Source organism: Phasianus colchicus, chromosome 2 (genome assembly GCF_987193195.1).
Source record: "Phasianus colchicus chromosome 2, bPhaCol1.hap1.1, whole genome shotgun sequence".
Taxonomy (NCBI): Eukaryota; Metazoa; Chordata; class Aves; order Galliformes; family Phasianidae; genus Phasianus; species Phasianus colchicus.
The window spans coordinates 95,349,686-95,370,824 of NC_143437.1; the positions used below are offsets into that span (position 1 = coordinate 95,349,686).

General features: G+C 37.3%; 1 long non-coding RNA gene across 1 annotated transcript in view; it reads right to left on the minus strand.

The window, feature by feature from the left end:
- Window positions 1-650: 650 nt before the first annotated feature.
- LOC149919197 (uncharacterized) overlaps window positions 651-21,139 on the minus strand; it is a 45,086-nt gene continuing 24,597 nt past the window's right edge. The window contains exon 5 of the long non-coding RNA XR_016464843.1: window positions 651-1,307. This is a non-coding gene — a long non-coding RNA (uncharacterized LOC149919197). The remainder of the gene's footprint in view (window positions 1,308-21,139) is intronic.

The window sequence follows — 21,139 nt, forward strand, 5'->3', positions numbered from 1 at the left end:
AGTCTGGCAGCACTTTTGTGTGCTGCCTTTGCAAATCTGGTGTCAAATGTATCCGTTTCAGACATCCATTGAAACACAGAATGAGAGTACAGCAATAATATTATTATCACTCATCCAGAAGCATATTGTTTGGCCAGTGTGACACTAATTCCAGTAAGCAAATACTATTTGCAGTTTTCCTAAAAATGTATTATCTATGTAGCACTGTACATTTTACAGATTACTAAAACCAAAAATCCTTCCCATAAAAGTTTTATAACTAAAAAAAAAAAAAAAAAAAAAAAAAAAGCCTGAGGATAGGATAGTAGCATACAGCTCATTAGTTCTGGCAATTTTTAGAGAAAGATTAAACTCAAGATTCTCTGAAGAAAAAAAAAAAAAAAAAAAAAAGAAAAAAAATCCTACCTACAGCCACAACAGGGAAGCCTTTTGAAATATTCTTTGTTTCTCAGTTATGTTCTTTTTTGTTCTATTTTCATACACTTTTTGCAGAGCTTTCAGCCTATGGCTGAGCTGAAACCAGCCAATCTCTTTCTGGTTCATGTATATTAGCTCAGTGCTATTACATTTGTTTCTCCAAAACAGCAGGGAGCTGGGATTTTTTAAAGGTTTGCACAGAAATTAAGAGGAGAGGGATATAATACCTTCAACTCAAGTTTATTTCTTTTAATTCATTTTATATGCACTTGGGGCCTGAATAACTCAAGAGTAATTACTGAAAAGTAGCCTATTGTATGACTTGCACCCCTTTGTGAACAGCTATTGCCTTAACTCCACATGCAGTGTTTTGTAACATGTAGACTCCATATTCCCTTTGTGAAGCATTCAGACAAGTAGTGCATCCATTTTTCACTCACACACCAGAGCAGCTAACCATATGTGTACAGTTACATGTATATATAAAGGCCAGCAATCAATTACCACTAATAGAAGTCCACACAAATCAAGAGACAAACACAACACCTCCGAAATGTCTCCCTACATAGTAATGCCCCTTAAGCCTACTTCTGTAATAGATTAAAGTTACTCATGACAACACAATGAGGTCCTTAATACTTCAACTAATAAGCTCCAACCTCTGGAAATGTGATCTCAAATAACAATAGCAATGACAAGCAAGACGTTCTAAGCATTCATTCAAGCTGCTGTCTCTGTCCAAATTGCTACCACTCACAGTGCAGCTTGAGAACTTTAATATACACATCCGTAGGAATCATTTACTTCGTATGGAGGAAGCAAGACATCTTACACAGAAAAGATCCATCAGCTGCACAGCATACAGTCATATTGTTTCAGGTTTCTGGGGCCTGTGTGAAATACAAATGAATGTGTAAGTGTTATTAGAATGAAAAGGAAAAAATGAAGAAAATCTGGAACCAGCTAGCCACATTTCACTGGGTTAGATAACTACATCTTTCCTCTCCTCATTTTTTCTCTCCATTACAAGCATCTGGGAAAAAAATGAATAAGGCGTGTGGGGAGAAGAGCCACAGCTGAAACTTTTTTCTTTTTTTCTTCAATAAACTGGAAATTTCAGAATCTTTAATAGCTGAGAACTTTTTCCTTCTCAGTCCAAAGAAAAACAGCCGTTTTTTCCACCTTAGCCCAAAGACTAACAATTTTCTTGCACAGAAACTGTCTTTGAAGTGTTCTGTGTTATGAAAACAGAATTTAGACAAAAGTATTATGCTAGTAACTGTTCTTGGAATGTTTTAGGTTGATATTTTCAAAATATATTCCTTGATAAAATGTAGTTATGAATCTGTATTACAGTGTGTAATGAAAATGGACACGCATCTGGCTGAACATGCATACACAATGTAATGTAAACTTGGAATAATATTTTCTTTGTGAATACATTCAAACATATTGAAAAAGGCATTAGTATCACTACACACCGCTATCAGAAAATAGCACACCACAGAATGAATATTGTCTGCGTAGCTTTAATTCAGCCCTTTTGGGGAATATAATCATGACGTGATGCAGGATGGTATATCTGTATCACCTCCTGTTGTTGCACACAGCCTTGACTCATTCTGTATGTTCTACTTACCTTCTTCACTCAGTTATGTGATGGTACTAAGTCTTGTGCTGAATATAGTATAATTTCCTCATGGGCATTATATCCAGCCTGATGCTGCAGTAAATGAATTATTCCAAAACAAGAGTGCATATATCTGCCTGATACTTCTAGGATATTTGCATCTTTTTGTTTTGTGTTGTGTTTTCAATAGGTGAGAAATAAATAGAAAGTTAAAGCTAAAATTTTCTGTTTAGGAATTTTCCAAGTGAAGAGCTGAGTTTGAGACACCTAGAACCAACTGGCTCTGAATAATTGATATGTTCAAGATCTTCATATAATCAAACACAGCAACAGTTGGTATTAGTTGTATGTTAGCAGTCAGCATTCCTGTAAGTGCTTTAAATGCTGTAACTGCATCCTATGTTAAGCACCCTATAAATAAGGAAGGTGCAGTTGGTGGCCAAGACTAAAACTGTACGTTTAAATAATGTTTACCTAGTTATAAAAGAGTTTTGTGTATAATTGCAATCATAGAGTAAAACTGGAAGCAGAAAAAAGTTCTCCATCCTTCAGCTCCCTGACTCATTCTCTGTGCACACTTATAAGACAAGTTCCTTCAGAGATTGTTCTTTATCCAAACACTCTTCCTGCAAGTTCACCCTCAGTCTGATGTACTAAATAAAACAGTGATTTTGAAGCAGAAATGAAACATGACACATATATATTTACATATATATTATTGTTCAAATAAAATGCAGGGTGACAGTGATTTCAAAACAAAAAATACAAATAGTCTGTAATTTAAAATGTTATGTCATGCTGTATCAGATGTGGACAAAAAAGTCTCCTGGGAAAGAGGCATGTTTCAACGTATTTTCTATAATATTCTGGGTATTTTAGCAGTCTGGAACCAAATTTCTCTTTGCAGCTATGTAAGAGGCAGGCATTTGGTTTCTGTTACAGACTATCAGAATTAATGTATTCAAAGAGACAGAAATAAAGCTAACTAAATAACCTTAAAATTGGTATTTTTTTCATTTTCAGTCCTACCATTGATGATGTTAACATTCCTACTCTCTCCCCCATCCCACAGATAAAATTACAATTAATATTGCTATCAATATATGGATCTCAACTGCTTGCCTGTGTTCTTTGGCAAGTCCACTGTACCAGTTTTTAACATTTCAGCCAAACCAGTAACCCAACAAAACAGTAAGCTCTAAGCAAATACTACACACATTTTGAAAGAGGTTTTCAGAGCAAGGCAGCATACAGTTTCAGCAGGTCTGAGCTGGAATCAAATTTTTTGGAGGAAAATGTCCTCTCTCTCTGTCCGTCCATTCAACACCCTAGTTTTGCAGTCTTCTATTCCTGGTTCCTTCCGTGGTACAAGCCAGCACCATCACGGGAACCAGGGCTCCTTTTCTCTGCTCAGTTATTCTTCTGGTGAAATGAAATGTAGCTGCACATGCGTGCCATTTCCTATGTGCTGAATTTAATATTCATTTAGAGAGCAGATATATATCTCTTGCTCATGGGTACAGTCCAAATCCTCTTGGAGTCTACATTACATTTTTCAGTTTGAGAAGAAAGGTATTAGTCTCCCACCGTGACACTGATAGTTCACTTTCCTGAGCATTAGTGTCTTCAGGGCTTTGTAGGTCAGCTTCCTAGTGACTAAAAAAGCTCAAGAAAAGATAGGGAAAACTGACTGGAAAAAAAAATAATAATAATAAGGTCTAAATATAATATGGGTTACTGTACATCTCTTCTTCCAGAATTCTCTATGGAACATCAGAGCCTTGTTGGCAGCAAACAACCTTGTCTGAGACTTCAGGACATCAGAACGGCATAAAGCAAACACCACTTTTGCTTCTGTAAATTCCTCTAATAAAGTAACATGTTTTTTGTATTCCTTCTCGAGTCTACACATTTGCTCAAACACAGAAAAAATAACTTGGCACCGTGCAAAAGAGCTCCACCTAGTGATTTCCTGCAAGAACCATGTGCTACTCCAGCACTGGTATTATAAAACTAAAATTGTGTGAGACAGAAGTACTTTAAAACACTTCAACAGTGATGCTAATCTATATTCAAAGATAGTACATCTTAAATTATTTGTAAATTGTTTCAAAAATTATTCTTAGAATAATGTGTTCTTTCAGTGATATGTGAGCAAGTTCACAGAACATGCAGAATTTTCTGCAACAGAATTGAAAGCACTGGAAACAAACTTTTTGCATTAATAAGAATTTTTTTTTTTTTTATGTTTAACCATTTTAAGGAAAGATGATCTTTTTGTCTGTTTGAAAGTTTGCCATTTTTGCTTAAAATAATCCCATAGATCAAGAAAAACTGATTTCATTGAAAAATATCTACGGTTTAAAAGAAGTTAGGCCTGCTTCTGACTGAAAATGATGTGTGTTCTCTGAAAGTAAACTGGTAAGATTTTAGATAAAAGAAAGTTAATAGACTGGGAACCACAGTCAGAAAAACACTTTTTTTTTTTTTTAACAAAAGAAAAAGTGTTATTTTTTGATATGTCACAACCCCAGATATTGAGATATCTTTGCTATTTCCCAAGATTTTTATTTTATTTTATTTTTTCTATACTAAAAGATTCCATTAGCAAGCAGCTTCTACTCAACACAGGGCTACAGCTGAGTATGTCCATATTAACATAAGTACTTCAGATGGCCTAAAACTTGGACACATATAGAACACACAAAGTCTAAATGTCCCAAAAAAAGACTAGCCTCGAGGAACTTGAACATTAAAGAGGATCTAATATCTTGTCCTTCCCTGCTAAAATCAATGGAAAATGTTGGACAAAGTTAAAAAAAAATTCATATATCTGTATGTGTACAACATATGCACATACATCTGGATAGATATATTTATTTCCATTTGCACACACACATAAATGCAGATCATAGAGGAAAGCAGGCCCGATGAAAGCAATATGATGGCAATTGTATAATGGGCTTCTCTGATTCTAAGTTATGAATAGGTCACAACTTGCTAAAAAAAATATTTTAAAAATTAAGATTACTTTTAAGATATCTATTAAGACAATAGATCATCTATTAAGATCTACTGAAGGGAAAAAAAAAAAAAGTGCCTTAGCCCTGCTCCTCCTTGACAGCAATTCTAATCTTCATTACAGATAAATCAATCTGCAGCAGTGGCAAACAGCTACTTAAGGCCAGCGGATGGGGCCAGAGCCATAGGCTGCAGCTGTCACAGTGCCAATCACTGCATTCCAACGCTCGGACTGAGTCATCCACATTATTTCCTCTAAACAGGATTGTCACCAGTTTGACTCTTCATCTCTTTATCACCGTTTGGCATCTTCCTACATACGGATCTCAATTATTCCCCCCACATTTGTGCATTGTTTGGATATTTATTTATTTTTTTCAGTTTGATTCCAAAGATTCATCAGAAATTCCCTGTGATAAGAGCCAGATAAGAGCAGGATATCTGGCTGTCTAAAGTACATATGTGTGTGTCTTCTCCCCGACTGGATAAGCTCTCTTTAATAAGCCATAAGGCATAGTTACAACATGCCATCAAGCCACGACAAAGCTACCTGAGCTAATACTGCTCTGAAATTTCCTTACGTACAGCACAGTTCTCTGAAAGGATCTATGCTTCATCTGAAAGAAAAACAGGCTCAGTGCCACACTACTTTGCGTATATACTAATCCCAATGCAGCATTGACTTTTCTGTGCTACATTCAGTTGGGAAGCTACCCTGGACCTTGCTACTTGAACTCTACCTACACCGTGGTCTGGCTGGGGGTGTGAGCATGTATTGCTATGCACTCAGTCACCCAGGAGTTTTCATTTCTTTTCAGAAAGTTCATTCTTATTTAGGTATACCAACTGCAATTTGTTCCTCTAGAGTACATGGATATCTTAAATGTGGAAACGCATTTTTCTACTACTTTTTTGAGACGTATCTCTCACTCACATTCTGTTGTCATCCTCGTTTTCTACGCTCTGTTTTCACAACTCATTTGCGCCTTCCCACATGAATGATATCTCTGGCAGGGGACATTTATATTGTAAGTAACCTAAACATTTCAGTTTGTGCTTACTACTCAGAAATTGGCAGTAGTCTTTGAGCAATGGGGAATGCAGAGCCCTGAACAGGCCTGAAAACACAGTATTGTACACAGAGCATACAAGCCCTTAAACTCCCCACAGACACCCTCCTGCCATTCTCTACATTCTCAGTTGCCCACAAAACTTTCTATTCTGCTCCTCTGAACAAGCTTGAAATGCAAATAAAGGTCTAGAAAAGAGCTGAGGTCTGTCTGCACATGATTAAATGGTAGCTTCAAGGAAAAGAACTGCCCTATTTTAAGATAGAAGTGAAAAAGTTGCTGAGTCTTGCCACCTGTTTTGATCAGGAAACAAGTTTTTATTCTACTGTGGCACTATTTTGCATGTTTCCCTCTGAATTTAAAAAAAAAAAAAAAAAAAAAAAAAAAAAAAAAAGCAAGTAGGGAAAGACCTAAAAGAGGTTTGATCTCAGCAGTGAGAAGGGCTGCTGGGGAAATCCGGAAACTTATATATGTTTAATAAAAAGGATTCTTAAGAAAAAGAGTTGTTCTACTTCACTTGGGCACTTCCCTGGTGACCTCCAAATGAGCCCTGGCAGATGAAGTGCAAACTCACGTGGGAGACTCAGTAGATGGCACTCCTCCTCTGAGTCAACACAAGGGCTCAGTTTTAGATTAAAATCTGTTCTTGCAAGGAGAAAAGTGTGAAATCTCTTCTATAAGATATAGAATTCAGTATATGTGTACAAATACAAATATCTGAGTTGAAAACATCTATAAAACTGACACCGCCTAGGACCCAGCTTGCTCAGAGATTACCTCTCTACATTTGCCCTAGTGTGACCCATTTGTTCCTAATTCCAGACACAGCAGTTGGGGTGACAGATGCTCTGGGTCATGGCATGGACCAGAGGAGCAGACGTCAGGCCATTGCAATACGAAATTGCCTTGGAGTCTGAAAGAAGTCTATCCAATCTACCTGCATTCATGGGACAGGACAAATGCTAGTTTTAGTTGTCCTACCTGGGCAGAAGTTTCTGTTTGAAAATATAAAATCATCTCTTGTCCAGGAGATGATTGCAATATTTGGATAGATAATTCCTATATTTGTACAGAATTGGTAATTTTTTTATGATCTTTAGAATCAAACAATCCACAATAATTGATTATTATTAAAGGATACAGAGAAAGACATACATTAAAAGCTAGACAAATGAGTCCCAGTATCAACAACATCAGTTTACACTGCAGTTCCTTCATCATGGATTTTCCAATATTTTACTCTGACGAACAACATTTTCTTAATAATTGCTGAAGCCCTTACCAATCCAAAACCATAGTTTACATACTTCTATGCTATCTTTCAAATCAGAGTTTGGAATAAAATTGTAAAGTGACATGACAAACAATCTGAAGAGGGAAAAGTAAGAAGATCTAGAAAATAAAGAAGTGTTGGAGCAGATATTAGAATTTTCCATTGCAAATTATCATCACTAACCGGCTGTCTGGGAAACACTCCAACCTGATGTTGGGCTCTCTTTGATAACGTGGTGTTTCTAAGCAACATTTCTAGTCAGCCCATGTGTGTGAGTGGTCAGCCACCGCTCCACAACTTCAAAACATGAATTTCTTTTGTTAGATGCAGATCCAATTTGCTATTTAGTTTTCACATAAAAAATGCAGCAGGCTTTTTAAGATACAGTTGTTGGTGGTTTTTTTTCTTTAAAAAAAAAGGAAGTGGCTCTAAATATTGTAACACATTTCAACACATATATCTGTGTGACTAATTTATTCAGTACTACGTTAATGACCCCCTTTTTGTTCTTAGGCTAAGCAGATGGGTATTCAGGTAGCATGTGTTAAAGTCAAGAATTTATGTTCTAATTCAATTCACATACACATCCAAATCCACTTCTTACATAACAATGGCTAATTTGCTGGTCTCTCCACTCAATATGTTTGTACTGTAATTTCAGATGAAATATTTTTCAGGATTTGGATCTGTTGAACGAGAATTTCTAAAGTTCATTCCTTTCAAATCTTGAATGTGAAAAAGATGTGAATTTCAGTTCCTCAGAGTCCATGGCTTGGATTTCTGCTTTGCTCACATTCAAATACAAGGTGCATATTATGTTTACATAATTAAAAAATTTATTTTATATTCTTCCTATCTCACTCTAAAGTAGTTTGATATCCCCAGTAAGTAAAGAACGGGAATGTTTGTGTGAAGCAAGAGATACTAGTTGTACAACAGATGGGATCTCTCACATTGATGGTACCAGACCTGTTCTTGGCTTATGGACACTGAGCTAAACAAAGTCCTGCAGACTGCTTGCAGGGATGCGGATATGGTGGAGCCACAGGAGATCACTGTGTTCCGTGAAGTTAAGCACCATTTTCTGAGTCTGTACTTGCATCTCAAAGAGGCTGACTTCAGATCGTTGGCAAGGACAGTTGCATTCCGTGGTTAGGCAGAAAATATTTTAGATGTCTATAAAATCATCCTATCAAAACGAATATATTTTATCAACTCAGATCTGGAATATGCATCCTACCAGAGCTAATTATAATGTGACATATGGTTAAACAGCACTTCATATTGAGACAGTTTGGGGAATTTCTCTACCTATGATTTCTTCTTGACACTGGAATCTTTCTTATGGACATCTGTCAACATGCAAGTTCCAGCAGGAATGTGGCACACTCAGTTCCTTCTTCCAATTTTTTGCTTCGGTATTGACATAAAACCCACAGTAGGTGACAGAAAAGTTGCTTGCACCTGGCTCTTGGCTAAAAATAGTGAGCCATTCAATTTTGATGAACCTCCATTTAAATGGTGCACGCTTGGATAAAAGATGGCGACTATCCAGAGGAAATGGTTATTTCAAGTCTGATTCCCAGGAAAGATAATAATTGAACTACAGATTTGTTACCAAGAAATAGTCATCTGATAAGACTTATCTAATGATCACCTGAGGTATAGGAAAGAGACTTACAGAAGTTATTTCCTCTAAGATTATGTCAGAGAAAGAGGGAACAGACAGAGAGCTGCAGAACTTGGTAAAACTCAGTGATATAGAATTTAAACTAGAGAAATGTCATGGACAGCCCAGAAGATTCTGTCCGAAGAAGGGAAACCATCTCGAGCTAATGGGGAAACTGAAGCAGGAGGCTGAATTTGAAAATGTTTTCTGCACAGATATGTATTTCTAATGCTAGCTGAAGTAAGATGTGACTGTTTTTGCAACCCATCTGTTCATCTCAGATATCCTATGACTTTGAGAGGAGAAATTGCAAGTCCATGTTGATCACAATGTGGAGTTCTGGGAAAAGATGCACGTGCAGAAGTAGAGGAGGAGGTGATGGGTTGTAGGAGTCTTGCTTCCCTCAAACAATAGTAGATAAAAACCATATCAAAGAACTCTGCCAGAAAGAGAGCCTAAATCTAACTGAGACATAAGAAAGCTAAAAACATTCAGATACCTTGTAAAATTACCCAAACACAGCAGCTCACAGTGTACAAAGAGAACAGAGTTTTATCAAGGCTGTGACACACACAGTTTTGGAAAAATTAATTCATATAGCCTGCAGCTATGTGTTCCTTTCTTAGCGTACTGGCTCCCCTTGTTATAGTCACAAGAGTAATTGTCACGTGCTTTCCATTTTACAACAGACAGTCTCCACACAGGCCTGAATTTTGACTGCTTTTTTTGGAACATGCCAAAGTACAACATGTACAAGGGCCTTTTTGACCTCCTGAAAGCATCCAGCAGGGCCTCAAGTGGTATATGGACTTCCTGAGTGAAGTGGGGAAAGAAGCTAGGGCATCCTGTGTTAATTTGTGGTCGCACAAAAACATGACCATATGAATCAGGAATGCAAGTGCCATACAGCTACCAGCCTGGTTTCAGGTACTGCGGATACCTTTCACTATAGCATCAGTGGAGCAGAGTTGTGCAGCTTTCTCAACCAGGGGTGCCTAACGTATTTTGCCTGCAAGCTCTCTGAAAAGGCAGATGTCTACACTGCTGGTCTTTAGCCCTCCTCTGCTATTGCTATGGATGTGAAAATGACCGCCTTTAACTTCCTCCCAGCTGTTCTTAACCCAAAAGTACAGAGCTCAAGGGATCTGAGATTTGTCTGTGGTAACTCTAACCATGTGATCAAGTCATTGATGTTAGAAGAAAAATACCCTGGGTTCCCTGTGTTTCTGTGGAGAAAGAAAGTCATTTCTGGAGGCTTGCTGAAGATCAACATCATGCACTCAACATGTCTACCTTTTGGCATTCAGTGTAAGCAGCACTTAGGTGATATATCTCATAACAGAGAAACCTCATTTAAATTCCTTAATTTCTGAAATAATAAAAAAATACATATGAATGTCAATCTAATTGCATCCAGGGGGGAAGCATATAAACACAGCCCCTGAAAAAGACAGAGGCTAAAGCAATAGAGCTCATGGAAGAAATGCATCTGTAGAAAATTTGTCACAAGGACATATAGTGAGTTCATGGTTAAATGTGGAGCTGAAGAAAGTATTCCTAGCAAAATAGTAATCTGTGTAAAGTAATCTTTGGATTTTTTTTTATGTTGCTGCTGAATGTAATGACTTGTGGAGATTGCCCATAAATATGTTTGTCACTAAATGCTGTGAAGAGATTTGTGTGACTGGGAATTTCCATGACTGACCTTGAGAACAACAGCTCAAAGGTCAAACCAAAAGTCCATCTAAGCACAGAATCTTTAATCAGTAAAAGTAAATACTTAAAGAAAAGTAGATACTTAAAGACAGAATACCAAAATAGCATGATACTTTCTCTGCTATATCATTCCAGCTTATAGCGCTGTGAGGATAAGTGACTTCATGAGCCAGATGTTGTAACTTTGTGGTTAGAACTGCTTGACTGATTTTCTGTATGTGAATTTAACTGGTCGGTACATCTGCAATTCAAACCATGGGCTCGTTTCATTTACTTCTCTCGTGAGTATTTCCATGCTTTCCACCATGCAGGCCACTACACTTGAAGTAACTTTTACCTATTACTTCATCTGATTCTCCCTATCTTAAAACTCACCACTGCTCCTGCAAAACCTGTGGGAAAATGGTAAGGAAAAGATTAATGAATGTATCATTCAAATTGTGCCTGTGTGCTAAAGTCTGATCCAAAATCCCTTAGCTGCCTAAGCAAAAAAACAACATTAATTTGCGTCAGATTCACACTGCTTCCAATGTGTTTTTGTTTTGAGAGATGCCAAAAAGTCTCAGGGTGTTTGATAACTCAAAAGTCATAAATTGGGAATGCACATTTAGACCCCATATTACTGGGTTTTGCATCCTGACTTAATTCAGGTAATAGTTTTTCCATTGCAAATGCAGATAAATATGATCTTGACAGAGTTATTTAAAATGATTACTATACAATGTGCTTCAAAATATTTTTACCTGTTAATATGCTTGGTGAATGTTCACAAAAATCCAGCACACAGAACAGAATTCAGTACAATAGTAGCAATAAATACTGCAGTCCCTTTTGATAAGCTTCATCATTCTCACCAGTCCATGATTATGCCACTGAATATTGTATAAAAAGCAGCAGGATCATCCAAGGCCCAAGAAAACTTTGGGTGTTGATAAACTTGTCTCTTGTCATTGAGTCAGCAAATAGAGAATCAACAAATCATTTTTACCATGAATGACATATTAAGTTCAAATTCACCAAGTGGATCAGATTCTTATAAGACTCTTTCCCACTGTTGAAAACGGAGTGGAATAATCCATGTTAAAGCTGATCAGACTGCCATTTATCATTCATCCTTTTCATTCTTTCCAAAATTTCTTTAACAGATACGATACCCTTAATGAGAGCCATTTCATTTTCACTACCAGTACCGCGCAGCTATTGAAGTAACAACACAAAGCCCCTGTCTATATCCTTCATCACAGATGTTTTTCAACACAGCACCCCAAGTACTAGCTCTTACTGTTGGCTCCCAGTTCCTGTTAAGTTTTCTTATTTAAAGATGCATTGCAGACTTTCCCTTAATTATCTTTCCTGCTTACCTCTGACTCTGCCATGATGTTTTACCACCTCTCTCCACCACCAGATAAGAGGTAAGACCTTCAGTGACTTTTCATAGTGTGCTATGAGGAGCCTATGGGGAAACCAGCATGGTAGCTGTTCTACCTTCTGCCCTTCTGGTGAGAAACCTGAAAATCAACCATGCTCATTTTTCTATCCCAAGCTTTTACTGCAGTTATCTGTCTTCTTCTTATCTTCCCACTAGTTCACCTTTAAAGGTTCATTGTTCTTTCCCTCATTCCTATCCTGCTCTCCCAGCACACAGTTTTTGCCAAAGTATCTTCTGAGGTCTTCATAGGATCCCCTCATCTGACTTCTCCAAAGATCATCTGGAAGCCTGTGACCTCTCCTGCACAGATTTTTCAGTTATTAGATTCAAACCTTCCTAATCAGTTCCAGTTGAAGTGCAAATGCTCAACCACAGGAAATTACACTTTGGATATTTGGCACTCCTCTGACAAACCCTCCTCTATTTCACAGGACTGTAGAAGGTGGATGCTTCCAGGATCTGAATACTTTTTGATATATTGGTTTGATTACCCAAAATATTTCAGGGTGCAGAATCAAACTGTATTCCTAAAATGCTCCTTCTTTTAGAAATCAAGACACACGTTCTTTGAATCTTCCACTTCAGTGATCAAGAGATGTTTCCTAAACACCTTAGGAGAGATACTTGGAGCTCTTTATGTGCATGGACTCAGTTAGAGCATGAGCAAGGAGGGCTAGGCACCTTAGGGCTCTCTTTGCAGTAAAGAGGTGGTACATGCCCTGACAGTACCTTTGCGAATTGCACTGCTTTTCCTGCATGGCATTTAAAAAAAAAATTATAATTCCACTGTAGGCTTGGCCCTTCAACATGCTTAGCGTTAAGCACAGATAGTTTAACTGATGTGAAAGAAATCGCCTACTTGCCCACACATGTGATTAAATGGTGATTTGCTGGATCAGGCCAGGATGCTGAACATGCTGTTCAATCAAGCAATGATCTTGTATACAAACTAGATCTTTACACACTGTGTGACACAAACACAGCACTTCAGTTTCTTTAAGACTCTCAAAACTGAGTTCATCCCTGGCCTAAGTTCACTGACTTCAGTACAAAAAGGGCAGTAATAAATTAATCCTTCCTTCTTTTTTGTTATAAAAACAAACCGCTGAGGTAAAATTCATTGGTCCGAATTTTATTAAAGACCTATTTTCAGTAGTTGCTATACAATCTCATGTAGTGATTTACAGTATTGATAATATGCAAAAGTTTTAAAAATATTTGGATTTCTATTTTTACCAAGCCCTGATCCCTTTCATGAAGGATGGTGTTTGTGTTCTTGATCACTAGAGCCCACTTAAGAACACTGGTACATTATCCTGCCCTGCCCCTGCAAGTAATGAACTCTTTTCCAGTCTCTAAAATGTTGGTGTTTTGTAGTTTCCTGGAAGGGAGATAACAACTAGTGGTGCCTGCTCCCACTGACATCAGAATCATCAGTTTGTATCAGAGGTTTCAATGGCAGCCTTTCAGAGGGCATTACTGCAGAATTAGGGAAACAACTATTTCTTACCTATTTTTAATTTTATTTTGCCATCAGCATTGCACCACTGTAAGAAATCCAGCTGGTATAGCTCCAGTAATAGCCAGCTTATTAAGCTACAACTCTATCCACTAGAACAAGCAGCAATGGTGCCTTTAATAACATCAAAAGTAAATAGGGATTTACACATACTATTTCAATCTTGATCTTGTTCCAGTTTTTTAGAATTTTAATTATTTTTAATAGTTACCATGAATTTTCTTCAAACTTATAGAGTGTCTTTCTTGCTCCTAGTTCTGTGTTGAAATATATCATAAGCTATCTCAAATAGGATTAAACTAGTCATCCAAAAAGCCTCCTGGTAGAATTGCTAAAGGTTTAAGTTCCTACATTAATCAGTTGTTTATTCTGCAGTTTCAGAAAGATAGAGCTTCCAATGATTGCAATAAATTCACGTAAATGGGATTATTTGTGTAGGCAAAGCAAACTGATAAAAAAATAGAAGTGACTATTTATTTTTGTAGATGGCTTCGGAAATATTCCAACTTCTCTAGCATTCATCTCCGATCAACAAGTGGAACTTGTGCCTTAAACTTGCTAGCATTAATGAGGATGATCTTTGCAAATGTGCTGCATGTAGCTGGGAAAGGAAGAGACTCCAATGCTATTGCTTGTTAATATTCTCCTTTGTTTTTTCCCTCTCCAAGTCAAACTCTTTCTAGCTGTTTTGCTGGCAGCTTTAGCAGCATTAATACATTCCAAACTAGAAAAGTTTCTACTTTAATATCTTACAACTAGCTCAATATGTACTGACCTCAAACTCAGGATAGTAGTAATTTGATATTGCAGCTCATTATTGTTACTCCCAGCAAGTTTCCCCTTGAAAGTGCCTGATGCTTCCCCCTCCCTCTCACATGCACCCTCCCACCCTCCATTCAGAATTTGTTTTTAATTGTTCAGGAGAGAAAATTCAGACTGTGAGCCAACAATATATTTCCAGGGGGTACAAGATATTAATAGAGCTACATCGTGGCTCCATATATTGTAATAAACTGTGCTGTAATTTGTTTACCCACCGTAGACAGTAACTAACATTCAGATAAATGGAGTTGGCGCCTGCAAGATTTATGATATACTTCTGTGCTTAGCAATGTTTAATCAGGGAGTTAAAATATTACAGTGTAAAATCCTTTACAAGCATGCACAAACAGAGAACTACCATTAGAGGCTTGGCAGACATACTCGGTGTCAAATAGTACCTCCAGACACTCTCAAAACACAAAGAGGAATATTCAAAGCAGCTACTAACTGACTAGCATTATTTGAGAACCACGTCAGAGCTCATTTTTTTAGGGGGACTTGCTTTTGAAGTGACAGAATGATAGGCAGGGACAAGTGGGCTTTTCTGCAGAGCCCATCAAGCTGAAAGAAGTTGGGGTGGGTGGAAAGCATGGAGGCTGGGGGGGGAAGGGAGGTGAATTTTGGTCAAAAAGGTGGTAGAAGCCTGTCACAGAGCTTAGTGTGTTTGGATAAGACGGGCTAGCATGTGGGGGGATCAGCATGAAGCATCACACCTGGAGGAAAAGACAACGAGCTCCAGCCTCAGTGCCATAAGCCTGGCTCCACGAAGTCTAGCCAACATCTGGAATGGATATCAAGAGACACAGTGCAGCCCTGACTGGCGCTCTATTCTACCTTTGTACTTTTCACTGCAAATTGAAAAGCAAAACAGACATCAAGGATATATTTATATAACTGTCTTCAAGCTGCATTTTCTACTCCCATCTGCTGCACATGATAAGTTTCAAGTGTTTTCTAATAAAAAAAGGATTTTTTTTACTCCTTGTTCAGTATACAGACTGACCTTTTTTTTTTTAATTCTCAGTTTTAAAGGAACAGTAAATATTTTACAGCCAGAGGAAGTGTCAGAACCCTAAGACTTTCTGGTATTGACATTGTTTAACCACAGTGGCCACGGTGCCAAATGTGACAGTGTGTGTATTTGTTTGCACACAAGCACACTCGCCTGCATTCGTATGTGCACACATGCTATGGAGAGGAACATTCCTGGGAATTCTTTACTTTATTTTCACATCATGTTGTTGTTACATCGCAATGGGGGAGGCTAGCCCTATATGTACAAACAGGAGACTCTGTGGTAAACCAATCTCCAGGAGGGATATGCAGAAGGAATGCAGCCACCATATCAGAAGGGCTCTGTTTTTTCTCTCTGCTTTCTTGCAATGTAGCTGATGAGACCAGATCAGCTTCTTAGTCAGACTGATTAATTATGACAAAAATAACAAGGATGAGAAATGCATATTCGACTGTGAAAGTAGTAACTTCACTCCTCAAAAAAGTCACCAAAATGGCCACAGGTGGGTTCCTGACGAGACATGCGGAGCTTGGCCTGATGTGCTCTTTGGAAAAAGCCAGCTCGACTCAAATAATCCAAAATACATTCTAGACCACATTATAGAATACATGTAGGAGTAGCCATAAGAAAATGCAGTTATTTGAGGAATAAATGCCAGCCAGTGAGAGACAGTAGGAACCAGAGATATTCATCTAGTCCTAAGAAATAATCTCCTCTTGGTGCAGTGCAGTGGGCCCAGTCCCTACCTATCTCCTCTACTGGGGATAGATGCTCTTATTGGAGTTACGTGAAAGTATAGATGTGTAGAAAAGTGCTCTCTGAATCCACTGGTGAAAAGCTTCACTAACACTAATAACCTGAATAACAATCCTATAGAAATGAGTTGGCACATCAAAACTGTTTTCATTGTTATTTGTTGCTCTCACGAGAAAGAATCATACTGGAAAACACTCTGGCTCTTCCCTAATCTTATAGAGTACTATTTCCAGCTGATTTAGCATCACGTACAGGAGGTGGGGATACAAAATTGATGCTTCTCTTCTGAGTACACCAATTTACCTTATAAACCTGGAGAATTAGTAACATCTCTGACCACTCCTTCGTAAAATCTATATAATTTACCCATTAAGGGCAGACTGTGAGTCTTGAATAATGGTCCTAATTAAGATAATCCCAAATTTTGTGTTGGAAATTTATTGCTATTTCACAGCCATTCACTGAAGTGGAAATATTTTTCTTTGTCTCCATGAGAAACAGTCTTATTTCCATAAGACAACCTTCAAGGAAAAAGACCTTTTTTAAAAAAGTTCTGTTTTTTTTTTAATAAAAATATTTTCCAACGTGACAAATACTGTTTTCATGAACATTTCTTATATGAAAAAAATCATCATTCCTAATTCTCTCTATTTATAGTATGCTTCAGCTAAGTCAATAAAAAAGCCAACTATAATAGCAATTACTATAATAGCATAGGAGGAAGTTATATTTTCTAGTTGTGAGAGCCCGTGGATTTCAAAAGAGGTCTTGACTGATCATTTCTTAACTAATATCAAAGTAAGGGTAATCTGAAAAGTAGATAATTTCACAACACATATTGAAAATCATCATAGTAGCTAAAGAAATGTAATTGCCCTCTTCCATAACATATAGGCAAATAGAAATTTCTGTTTTCTGCTTGCTGCTGCATTATCAGCAGCAATTTAGTTTAGTAGTTTTTGTTTGTTTGCTTGTTCCAATTAAAAAGCTGTAATTTCATTAAACCTCTCAAATTTTATTTTGGAAATCAGGGTGACATAGGATATGTGAAGTGAAACTCACATTGTCGGTAAAGCTGATGAGAAATTACAAAAAGGAGAAGCCTTTTCTTTGGCTGAAACCAGTCATTCTGCATGAATCAGGCAAATTTCACAGGCAAAAAAAAAAAAAAAAAAGACTCTCTCCCCTAATTCTGAAAAAATAATTTCCCTTTAAAACCTTACTGGCAAACTTCGTGAGTCTTCCTTGTCTAATTTTAGAGTTTTTGAGAACTTCTATAGCTATGGTCCTAAGTTAAGTAACCATGGAGAAAGCAGCATGCTAGAAAAGGTTTGCACATGCTAATTAATATGAAATGTCTGTGTAGAGAAACTTCAGGACAGTGTTTGGACATAAAAAAGAAAGTACTTTCTCTTTTCCATATCTAGACAGCAGTTCTTGTTATATGTTTCACCATGCATAGCCATTCCAAATAGAAGCTCCATGAGTTTGCTTTCTGGAGGGTAAGACTCTTGCCTGGCTGCCTTTAAAGAGAAGGGATCATACATCAAAGGAAAAGGAGCCAGGTGGATTAGAGGCAAACACCAGCATTTCCTGACCCCCCTTGCTTGTTTATAGATAATCACAAAACAGCTGTAAAACTGAAAACTTGTTGTGCATGACAGAGAGAAGGAAATGGAACTGAGCTAATATGAAGAAATAGGAGTATATACGACCTAAATTTTACAGGTCTTGAGTTTATTTAGTAGTGTTTCTACAGTGACTTAAAACAAGTTCAATGTTATGTATCTATGGTGTATTTGTGTCTCATTTGTTAAGTTTCATAGGATGGAACTGTTCTCTACAGAAGGTCCAAGAAATCATTTGCATGTAGCTCATAGTGAGAGGGTCAGTCTGCAGGGGACCCTGCTACTAGGCTGTCTTGTTCAATGCAGAAGGTAATTAGCACTCCATAGAGTTACCCATCCCATGCAGAAAGTCCATGTCTGCAGATTTGGTATCAAGATTACACGAAACCCCTAAAATACAGTGGGTGAGGTTCAGTTTCTTAGCCTGTTCCTCCCTCTCATTTCATATGATATATTTCTCAAAGAAAGAACCTGCTCATTCTCTCTGTTTACCAGTATCTGATAAAATAGAACTGAAAACATTGTTGTACTGGAACAGAGGAGTTCAAAACAATTGCTAGCTACAAAAATAAAGAAAGGCCCTTCCTATGAATCTATGAACTCAAAACAGGGATACAGAACTAGTCCTTGCCAATAACTTTAACTTCATTTATCTATATTTGGCAAAAATTGTGCTGCAGCTGGAGATGAAATGCTGAGCTAAATAACTGCAGCGACGTGAGCTCCAAAACAGCAATTACTAAGCTGTGCTGCCTTGTGTAAGATTTTACTTTTATTTATTGTATTTAAAGCAACTCTTTAGCTATGTACAGTACAACAAGAACTGCCTGATCAAATAATGTCTGATTGCAAGGCATCTCAGCTCCACTGTCAGTATTGTTAAGTGTTTAGCAAGGCAAACATGTATTTCATGAAGCCAGATCAAAATGGTAGTTTTACCATTCTGCATACTTTTTTATTGCCTCTAATTGCCAGGAATTACACATTTTAAATCTAAACTTTGCTTATCAAAAAACACTGAATAAATTACATTTATTTTTTCTTCTAACTAAAAAAGCTGCAAATAGTTTTAAAAGTCTGAAGGAGCACACAGTTCCTATTCATTGCCACAGTGAAAACCTTCTTCTCTGAGAGCTAAGATGTCTGATCTCTCTTCCTAGTTACAAGAACAACAAAAATATATATCAACAGAACTGTTGGAATAACTGCTCACCAACATGGTTTCTATCTACTTTTTTTAAAAAAAGAGAAAGTTTGTTTTTATTTCCACGATAACCTCTTCTGATGTCCCTGTTCTCAAGCATAAGCAGTAGTAATTGGGGAAGTTCTCCAGCACATATCTAATTCCATATATGTATCCAGCATACACAGCCTTACAGTGAATTCTGTCTCAAGCACAAAGGATGCAGAGCAGCACATCACTGAGATATACTGCCCCTAAGCAGCTGGCTCACAAACAATTAAGACCAATCAGCCTATGCTGTCACTCAAATTAAACAACATTGTTCTGCATTCTTATAACTTCTACTTGAAGGCAATATTGAAAATAATTCTTAATACAGTTTCAGATTTCCACTGTAGACCATCTACCATGATTTCACTGGTCGCTATTGAAAGCAAGTCTGGTCACTGGTGAAAGCAAGTCTACTGGTCCACTGCACATGGAATTAGTAACGGTTGTTTCTCTTCATCTACATCCTGGAAACAGCTGTCAGGGAAAGCTGTAACCTAGAGAAAAGTTGGTCATATTGCTCAACGTCTTTTAACTTCTCTTTTAACTGCCCTTTTGACTTCATCTAAGCAAAAGCAAAGTTTGCTTCCTTCTGTGCTTAGGGAGTACCAAGCAGAGCGCTTGTATGTCTTGGGATGATTCTTCTCATGTATTGCAAGACTCTGAAACCTCCTGGGAGATTTAGGAGTGAGAGGCAATCATCTAGAAGTTATAGCTGTTCTCATAGTACTTGTTACTATAGAATACCTGACTAGAGGCTAATACTAAAGTCCCTCTTTACCCAATATTCCACTCTGAATAGATTGGTAATGACCTGCTTTTCAAAGACAGGTCCTTGCACCTTACAGAACATGAAAATCATGTCATGGTTTATTACACCTTTGCAGAGTCACTAATGTATGTTCCAGCTAAACATTTCTATGGACATCACTCAGTAAACCAAATGAGCCAAAGCATTTCAGCATCACTGTTAATGACTTTAAAGTACAATTCCTGTTTCCTATTTTTACACCAGAAAGCTCCCACTTGATATTCAACTCCCTACTCAAATAGAGAGAGACTGCACATATACTTCTAGGGTAATCTAACTTATACCAGAGACTGCTAGAGATTAATTGACTGGGCGTTGCTGATGCTGACATTCTGATATATGGCTGTCTGCTTCTCCTTTAATAACTCGGGAACATGGCATGCATTGAATGTTGTTTGGGTTGTGTAGTCCTTCAGCATAACATGAAGCAGCAACAACAGCACCATATAACTTATAATAGAGTACCTATGTCTTATTTTTACATATAGAACTCAAGTATGATTCTTCCTTTTAAAATCAAACTTCCTTTTCTATTTATCACACACCACGAATCACTGCTACTTATATACCTTAAAGTAAATAGTATACTGTGTATCAGAAAGACTATCAGGGCAAATAACTGAAATGTAACATGCCTGTACAGACTGTGAAAAGAACTACTGAACTTTTATACAAGCAGTAATAATAGTAACCATATTTCTTTTCTTAAACATGGAATAATTTTTCCTGCCATTTATAACATTTTTGAATTTATGTACCTCCTTAAGTTTTCAAACCGCTACTCGTGAGTGATTCTAAGACCTAAGTCATGGTTCTGTTGTTTGGAAAGATCAACAGTCAACACACATAACAAAGTAAGAGCCTGATGAAACCACTTGTGCTAAATAGGATAATGACATTCAAGAATCTTCTCCCTGCTATTGAGATGAGATTCTGTTTGAGGAAGATTTATGTGCACATGGATTTCTGAATGTATTTAGTCTTTGGGTACTCTTTCTCCATTATCCAACTAACCAGCCTTCATGTCCTCTATTCAAGTCTTAATACTGAATAAGAAAGACTAAGGTTTGAAGCTTGCGTTAATGTATATGATTACCATGGCAATAGGAGCAGTCAATATTTCTTCAAATTT